Source organism: Gymnoscopelus microlampas (assembly GCF_963454915.1).
Source record: "Gymnoscopelus microlampas genome assembly, chromosome: 11".
Taxonomy (NCBI): Eukaryota; Metazoa; Chordata; class Actinopteri; order Myctophiformes; family Myctophidae; genus Gymnoscopelus; species Gymnoscopelus microlampas.
Window position 1 is genome coordinate 46494519 of NC_139948.1, and position 8866 is coordinate 46503384.

Consider the following 8866-nt stretch of genomic DNA (forward strand, 5'->3'; position numbering starts at 1 on the left):
TGCAGTTTGTTGCCAGTTGCGGTGGACTGGCTGAAACCTACACTATCTTCAAAAGAGGTCATACTTTACATGAGGTTAGGGGGTAGGCTCTCCAATCCCTTGTGTAAAACAGGCGGCAGTGGGGTCGCAAGGCTCCCAGAGCACGTTAAAGACGTATGTATAGTGCTGGGGAGAGACTGAAGGGCCCCCGTGTTCTGTCAAGGATGAATCAACATCCTGCTGTGGAACCGTCTAGTCGATGTGCCGACTGCCGCTCTCTCCTAGGGTTGGTAGCACATGGTGCGTGGATGACAGTCCACACCTAACCGGACGGGAGCTGCGTGACTCACCGGTTACAGGCAAGGCGGGTGAAAACGGTTAATATTCTGGTTCCCGTAGCCAAGCGGGGCCAGGACAAGACCGTCGGTTTCCTGCCTGGGGCGCCAACCACGCCAACGGGTAAGGGATCGCTATCGACTGGGTCACCCGCCGGTCGGATCGCAAAAAGCATTAAAACCATGGCGTGCTCCCCGACAGGAGACGTGTGGTCGCTGCTTCCGGCTCAATGTACAGTCAGGCCATCACAAGCTCAAAGCGACCGCCGTAGTGCAACAGTCATGTAAGCGAGTGATGCTCTTGTGATCGGTGGGCTTTGAAAAGAAGACGCCGGGAAGCAGGAGGCTTGAACTCTCTATCCAGGGTGACCTGGGTGTAGACCTCAAGTGGAAAGGGGTCTAGCCTTGGACTGCGCCCTGGTGCAGGAGGCACAGGAGTGGGGAGGTCCGAAGGACTTAAGTGCATCGATTGTGGCGCAAAATGTATCCAATTACTTTGCTGATCATTGACCTAACTTTTATTCCTATTGCCATGATAACACTGATTGACCAAGGTGTGATTAAGGTTGGTTATGTTGTGGTTAACCTTCCATTTCTCTAAAGCAGGTCGACTGCTTGCAGGAGAGACTTATACACTTCTGCTGTCATTAACCTTCCATTTCTCTGAAACAGGTCATTGGTTGCAGAAGAGAATTGTACAATTTTGTACAGCCCGAGAATGAGGTCAATTGACCTGTGCAAAAGGCACAGGAAAGGTGTTTTGTTGTGTTTCCGATTCCATTTTGTCAAGGTAAAGGAGGGTGGCATCGTGGCCTCTGCACATTCCTATGCTGTGTGCCCTGCCGGGTGGCAGGTCAAGGAGGGTTATAGTATGTTTACATTTTTTTATATATAAATATTTATGTTATGTATCGCCATGCATAGATATCTATATAGATATATGGTTTACATTTTTACATTTTTTTATATATAAATATTTATGTTATGTATCGCCATGCATAGATATCTATATAGATATATGGTTTACATTTTTTATATATATATACTTATGTGATGTCTCGCCATGCATGGGTATGTATATAAATATATGGCCCTCTCCCCAATCAACAACTACACACACTCTCACAATCACACCACATAAACATTATATTGCCACCTGGGCCCCCATGCTGAACTTGACGAAGAACACCCCTGCACGATATCTACGCCCCGACTTTTGACCTCAAGGAGGGTACGGATCTGACTGGCGCTTGGAGTTTGAGCCCCTGTGTATAATACGGGGGGGCTAGTCTTGGACTCTGTCGGAACCTCCTCCTCCGGGCTCGGAAAAGTGACTACCTCAACCGGAGGAATTGGAGAAGAAGAAACCAAAATGCACAAATAATAAAAAATAAAAAATAAAATAAGCACTCCCACTGAGGGAACCTAAGTTTAGCTATACACTTGTTGGTATCAAATGATGTACTGTAATTGTCCCCAATAAGAGCTCATGTCCAGATGGTAGGTTTGGGACTGCCCCAGCCTAGTTCAGAGTTTCCCCTTCAAAGAAAAGGGTTTTCCTCGGCTCACATGACTCAAAAAGAAAAAAATGGGACCTGATTTTTTTAAACATGCAATATGTTATGTGATAAAATACTGTTCACATTTAGGTGTTGTGGGTACTAAATTCGTACCCAAGGAGGGGTTGATGGTCCATTGTGGAACCTTGGGCCGTCAACCTTTACTTTATAGAGTGTGGAGCACAGAAGCTGTACTCCAATTAGAAGGCCGAACGTGCCATCCACTGTTTTTGATATACTGAATGCTAAAGATAAGAACGTTAGAATTCTCCAAGCGCTCAACCGAACGCTTGTTTGCATGCAGACCTAGATGTGGAGCGAATCGCCTTCGTGATATATCAGGTCGTATTGTTTTAATATCATTAATTTGCTGTTCTTTTATTCACATAGTATAAAGGGAGTCTCCCTTGTTTGTCAATAAAGATGCCTTGCGCATGTGAACGGTAATTTCTGTGTATGTCGTCTATAAACTGGACTTTAGGGTTCATTGAACCAAGAGTGACAGGTCAGTTACGGCACATCAGTATAAGCGGTCAAAAATGTTACCAGAAACACACAGACCTAGCCCTAAATGTACGCACTGTATACTAGTGGACTCCTAATGTGCCATAGTGTCTAAGCCTTGTGCTACATAACATTTAAAAATAATTGTATTTCTGTGTTAATTAATTTAATCAGTGTCCTACCTATTCTGAAGAAGACCTGGAGACTGACAAGTCAGCCATTGTACACAGGCTGTATACATGCATCAATGCAGTATGGTCCAAATCTACAGTATTCACTGTATACTGGTTCTATACATGCATCAATGCAACATGGTCCAAATCTACAGTATTCACTGTATACTGGTTCTACATGCATCAATGCAACATGGTCCAAATCTACAGTATTCACTGTATACTGGTTCTATACATGCATCAATGCAACATGGTCCATGTCTATTCACCGTATATTGGCTGTATACAGGTGTCAAAGCAACAAAGGTCCAAGTCTATACTGTGTTTGGGATTTCAATAATTGGGTCTGACCAATACAGTTAGTGCTTTCATCACACATTACATGAACAAGTTAAGATCAATATAATGAAGAAAAACCTTTTTTAATCAAAGATTTGCCCCGGACATGCCAAGTCTTGCCAAGAAAACAATCCCTGTACGGAAACATTAATGACCCCTCAGTCTGTGACATGTGCCATGTGCGTGCATGCGTGCTTGCTTGTGGGCGTGTGTGTGGTGGACTGTAAACATATTGTCATGTCAGAAAAAAATGCTTACATGATTAAACAAACCAACAGCAAGACCACAGTCACATAAACCCTGATTCAGTTTATTTCTTTATGTGAAGGTTTTTGGTGAGACCTAAAAAAAATAACACAGAGAAACGGCAGTTGGAGCAAATCGATATGAATTAGAGACCTTTATTTTGGGTGGAATGATCACAAGATAGTAAAAATCCATCTTTAAATAAACTTAAGGCACTCTACTACCACAAAAAAACAAAATATTATACTTCAAATATTTAATCAAGAATATTTACAAAACACACCGGCATTGGTTTTGGCTTCAAATCACTGGCAAAGGCTTTAAGTTTGAAAGGTAGCGAAGAAAAGGCATTTAAAGTGTTGATGAGTGCCTCAGATTTTGCTATTTCATCACGATTTCTCTTGTATTATTATGCAACAAATCCAATTACCACCTTCTTCCACTCTTGTTTCTTCATCCCTCTGCAATCATTAGCACTCCACACTTCAACCAGTTCCCTTAAGGGAAAAGACGAGATTTTTGCAAGGAGCTTCTAGACAATAGCAAAGCCATTTTCAAAACACAGCACATCACATCACACTCACACACACGCAGCTCGCTCGCTGCGCACATGGCAGTGGGGGAAAGTAACGAAGAACATTTACTTGAGTACAGTACTGTACTTCTCTGAGCGTATGCGATCTGTTATTTGTACTGTTGTTTCTGAAAAATCGTTTGATTTTGGGGGTCAAATGTCTACATTTCAATACAGCAATGCATTGATATTAAAAATAAAATGTACTTTTGAATACTTTTTTTTTTGTTGCAAGTACAGTAAGCTACTTTAACTCAAGTAGTAGCCTATTTGACTGAGCAACTTTCAACTTGCAGTTGAGTAATATTTGACCAGGAGTATCTATACTTTGACTCAACTAGAGATGAGTACTTTGTCCATCACTGACAAGCGGTGATAGAAAGTGGATTGTACCGCAGATACTTACTGTACATTACTTTACAAAACATCATCTGAGCGCTAACAGTAGAGAAGATCAATAGTCTTGAAGCCTGAATATGAAAAGGTGAATTCAAGGATTATTCTATCCTTAAAGTTGGTGTCAGTGACATTATTTTGTTAGAATAAATGTTAAATAGCTCTATATTCCGATATTATATAGAGTGTTTGTTCAGTAACAGCTGTCTCTCTGGCACTTTGGAGAGGAGAAAATAAATGTTCAGGTCAGGATACCTATTCATCCAATCAGGAGGGAGAACTCAGTAGGATAACGACGTGAAATTGCAAGTGATTTAAACAATGAGCTGACAAAGATTTAATTGGAATTTAAGGTAATAAATGGGTTCTTTGGATGAAATGTGTTACCCACCTAAATGTATTTTCTGTTTACTAAAGAGCTGGAGAGACAGGCAGACCACTGTTACTGAACAAACACTATAGTAGTGATTACTGTCAGAATGTATAGCTTTTGAACAATAAATGTGTTGTTTTAACTGAAAAATATCACTTACTGCACAAGGATTCTTTCCCCCTATATCTATATACAACTTTTACCATTAAATCAAACACATTCGGATTTTTTTTTTTTAATACAGTATTATGACATAATGGTATAAAATCTACACTCGTGAGGGTTTCCTACAGATGACTTTTTCTTACACTGGCTGCCCTGGTTATGAAGTCTGTATGACAGAGAATCTACAAACACGTTTAATAGCCTTAAATCAGTGGTTCCCAACCTATGGTTCGGGGTCCACTGGTAGGCCGGGATGATTTCGCAAGTGGGCCCCCAAACAATTAATGGATTTTATTGATAATAACATAAATATTTAAAAAGTATAAAAACAAAAGAAGTCATTGTATTTTTTTCTTTAAAACTTCGAAAATGAATTTTAATTGTGGTACGGATACTTTGTTAAATTAAATTATACTATGTTAGTTCCATTGATCCGAGCCGGTCACAATCAATCAATTGATTGATTGGTTTTGATTGATCATTCAAATAAACATGCTCTAAAAATCCCGTCCGATTCCGCCAAGGCTTTCACTGACATTTAATTGTTTTATAAAAGATTGCGCTGTTCTCTGTCGACCCGAGTGATCACTTTCACTCTTAACTCACACGGATACGGAAATAACGTCATCCGAAGATTTCCGCCTCCGTCCACTTCCTGTTTATTGGTTTCCTGGAGACGTTTAAGTTGCCTTGTTTTGCCCTGGATTCGGCAAGACACCGTAGTTTCAACGTGCTCTAACAAAGGAAGGCACAGTGCCGGTTGTATATCTTTTTCTCTGGACGACGAACAGTGATTCGCTGTGTGTTTACCAACGGTCTGATAAGCGATCATAACGTATATTAATGTTCTGTGGCCAGTTGGGGAGGTGGGAAAGACGTGCATTTTTTAAGGAAGATGCTGTTTTCAGCATGCCTGCGACATGGAAAGGCACCTCGCGGGGATGAACATTTTGTTCCTCTGGGGGACGGGCATGGATACTTTTTGTGTTCACTCATGGTCCAACGGTAGATCATATTGGATCAAAATTTTCTGTGACCAGTTGAAAATGTTATAAAACACAAAAGTCATGCAGTGGGTGAGTTTATTAATGTATGTACTCTGGCAGTGAAAGAGTTAACACGGCAGCGAACACTGAAAATATGTCCAAAATACAAATTTGACAGCGTTTTTCAAAGACCTTGAATCATTCTGAGAGACAGTTCTGAGAAGAGTCCCTGTTGCCTCCGGCACGCTCACAGGAAAACCAACATGTATATTCGGGCAAATGAAGGAAAAGTTATACTTCTTAACGCGGCGCTCGACAGAAATTACGTAATTCTCAACTGCATCGAAACTTTCTTTCTAAGGCTAGACACAACTGGTTACAAGATGGGTGGGCCCGCGAACGCTTTCCAGGTTTTAAAGTGGACCCTGATCCAGAAAAGGTTGAGAACCACGGTCCCTAAATGTGATCAGAAACCCAGCAGACTGCCTCAAAGGAATGCGCAAAACATGAATTCTGTTTTCCCCTTTCAACCTTCAAGCATCTCTTTTCTTGGGCACGTCAGGTGGAATTGGTCATTTTCAAGCATTTTTCTAAATTGTCAAGTGGTTATGTGGCTTTAAGTGAATAAATACGAGGGGTTTGTCTTTAAAGGACCAGTTCATTTTAAACCTTATCTTCATAGAATTGGTCCTCACATTATAATCTGGTAAAGAAAAAAAAAAGGTCTAATCACTCTCAGAGGAGGGCTGTGGACAGTTCATAAACCTACAAATAAAATAAAAAAACACCTACCAGTGACATCATCAGTAGGCAGGTTTGGTGATTTCAAACTTAAATGTTGTTGTAGAACAATGGCTTCTATTTCAGCATGCTAACTTTCCAGGAAGAGAAAGGCTGTATGTTCTATTAGCTTGGAATCCCCATCAATGATGTCACTGGTAGGCAGGTTTCTGAACTGTCCACAGCCCTCCAATGACACACAGAGTGAGTAGACAGAAATGGTGCCATCTTATAATGAGCATTAGTGAGGAACAATTATATGAAGGTAAGGTGGAAAATGGGTGAAGTGCTCCTTTAATCATCGGCCCCATTTCTCTGCACCACAACAAAAGCAACATGGTAGAATGGTTCGACCCGCCACGGAATGGTTCAACCCGCCACGGAATGTTTTGACCCGCCCTAGCACAGTTATTTCCTGAGAGAAACGAAAGGAAATTATAATAGGCACACGCGCACACACACACACAGAGGCTTTAGAGGTCCCTCAGGGACCGACGGCTGAGACAGAAAGACAGCTCCCTCTGCGTCTGTCTGTTCAACACAGGAGTAGAAAGGCAGGCAGGCAGACAGACAGACAGACAGACAGACAGGCTCTCTCTCACTCTCTATCCGTGCAACAGTGTGTGTATGTGTGTGTGTGTGTGTGTGTGTGTGTGTGTGTGTGTGTGTGTGTGTGTGTGTGTGCGTGCGTGCGTGCGTGCGTGCGTGCGTGCGTGGGTACGTGCGTGCGTGCGTGTGTGTGTTCAGAGCCAGTGGAACATGTCTGACCTCTGGCTTTGTGACAGTTTGTGGACACCCTCTTATTCTGTCTGTCTGTCTGTCTGTCTGTCTGTCTCACCTCCAGGATGAAGGCAACCTTGTATGTCCAAAACTGTTACTTTTGAGGAAATGGGGGTGGAAATTATGCCTGTACAGATTTGTAGTAGGAACAAAACGAGCACACTCAGTCTGTATCATACAATTTGCCAGATGCACGGCTCACCAACATTCACAATATGAAAATAATATAGCCAGCACTCCGAAGTCCTTCTGGCACTTTTAATTCACAGAGGCACGGACAGCATACACAGACGCATTTTGGCGTCAAGCCTTCCTCAGAGTGTATCATACCTGCTGAGGAAGACTTGGCGCCGAAACGCGCCGTGTCTGCTTGACGCCGAAACGCGCCTGTGTCTGCTTGACGCCGAAATGCGTTACAAGAACCAGAAGGACTTCGGAGTGCTGGCTAGCATGTACAGATTTGTAAACACACATCCCTTAGCCGCTCTCTTATGAGTGGAATTAAAAATATTTAAGAATTTTAAAGTATTTCAAAGACCTTGAATCATTCTGAAAGACAGTTCTGAGGAGGGTCCCTGTTGTCGTCTGTCATGCTGACAGGAAAACCAACCAGTACGTAAACATCGGCAACTGAAGGTAAACTAATACTTTTTTCACACAACCGCGGCACTCAACAGAAATCACTTTCTTTTCTAAGGCAAAGACACTCTCAACAAACAACTGAAGATGACTCCACACAGGATAACAACTGCACTCACACACGCGCACGCACGCACACACACACACACACACACACACACACACACACACACACACACACACACACACACACACACACACACACACACACACACACACACACACACACACACACAGATGGGACACTGATTGATATCGAAAGGAAACATGTCATTTAGCACCTTTGTTTCATCATGTACAGGTAGAATACTGTTGATTGGCACATTAATTAATTAAAGAGCTGACACTGAAGTTTCCCCAAGGTGTTGAGATCGCTATAATGGCTTGTGAACCCCCAATACTACAATGTTTAGTATTTCAACACTTTTGAAACATAGCACTGATGTTGGACACTGCATTTGCACTACAAACACAGTGAAGCCAGACCGGCGTAGCGATAATAGCATGCGTCCCGATTTCAACCTGGCGTCGCTATTTTGCTGTTAGAAATTAAAATGTTCTATTTTTTTCTAATGTTTTAGATTTAGATTTGTATCAATAATAGCAGAGCAAAATAGTAGCTTGTACCTAGGCTAAGTTTTTCAAATAAATCTATTTTGGACGTTTTGACCTAATGTGTCAAAACGTCAGTAATTGGTGGTCTAGGACTGTCCTAAATCGGGATCCGCATCAGATCCGAAAATCAAGCATTGGTCAGGCTCTACAACACAGACAACAGCAACTCCACTTTGCTTCGCCGCCCTATAAAAGCAAGGTGGTAAAGACAGTGGTTCTCAAACGCTGTAATGGACCCCCAGTTTGATATGCATTAGGCACAGACCCCCATTCAATAGGATTTTTTACACTGTAATTTAACTGTTATTTAACTGTGCACACTCTCAGAATTACATGCAGCAAGAGTCCATTTAGTTCGCAACTATCAACATTTTGCTGGGGAACACCTGGAACCCCCTCAAGGACCCACGGGGGTCCCCAGAC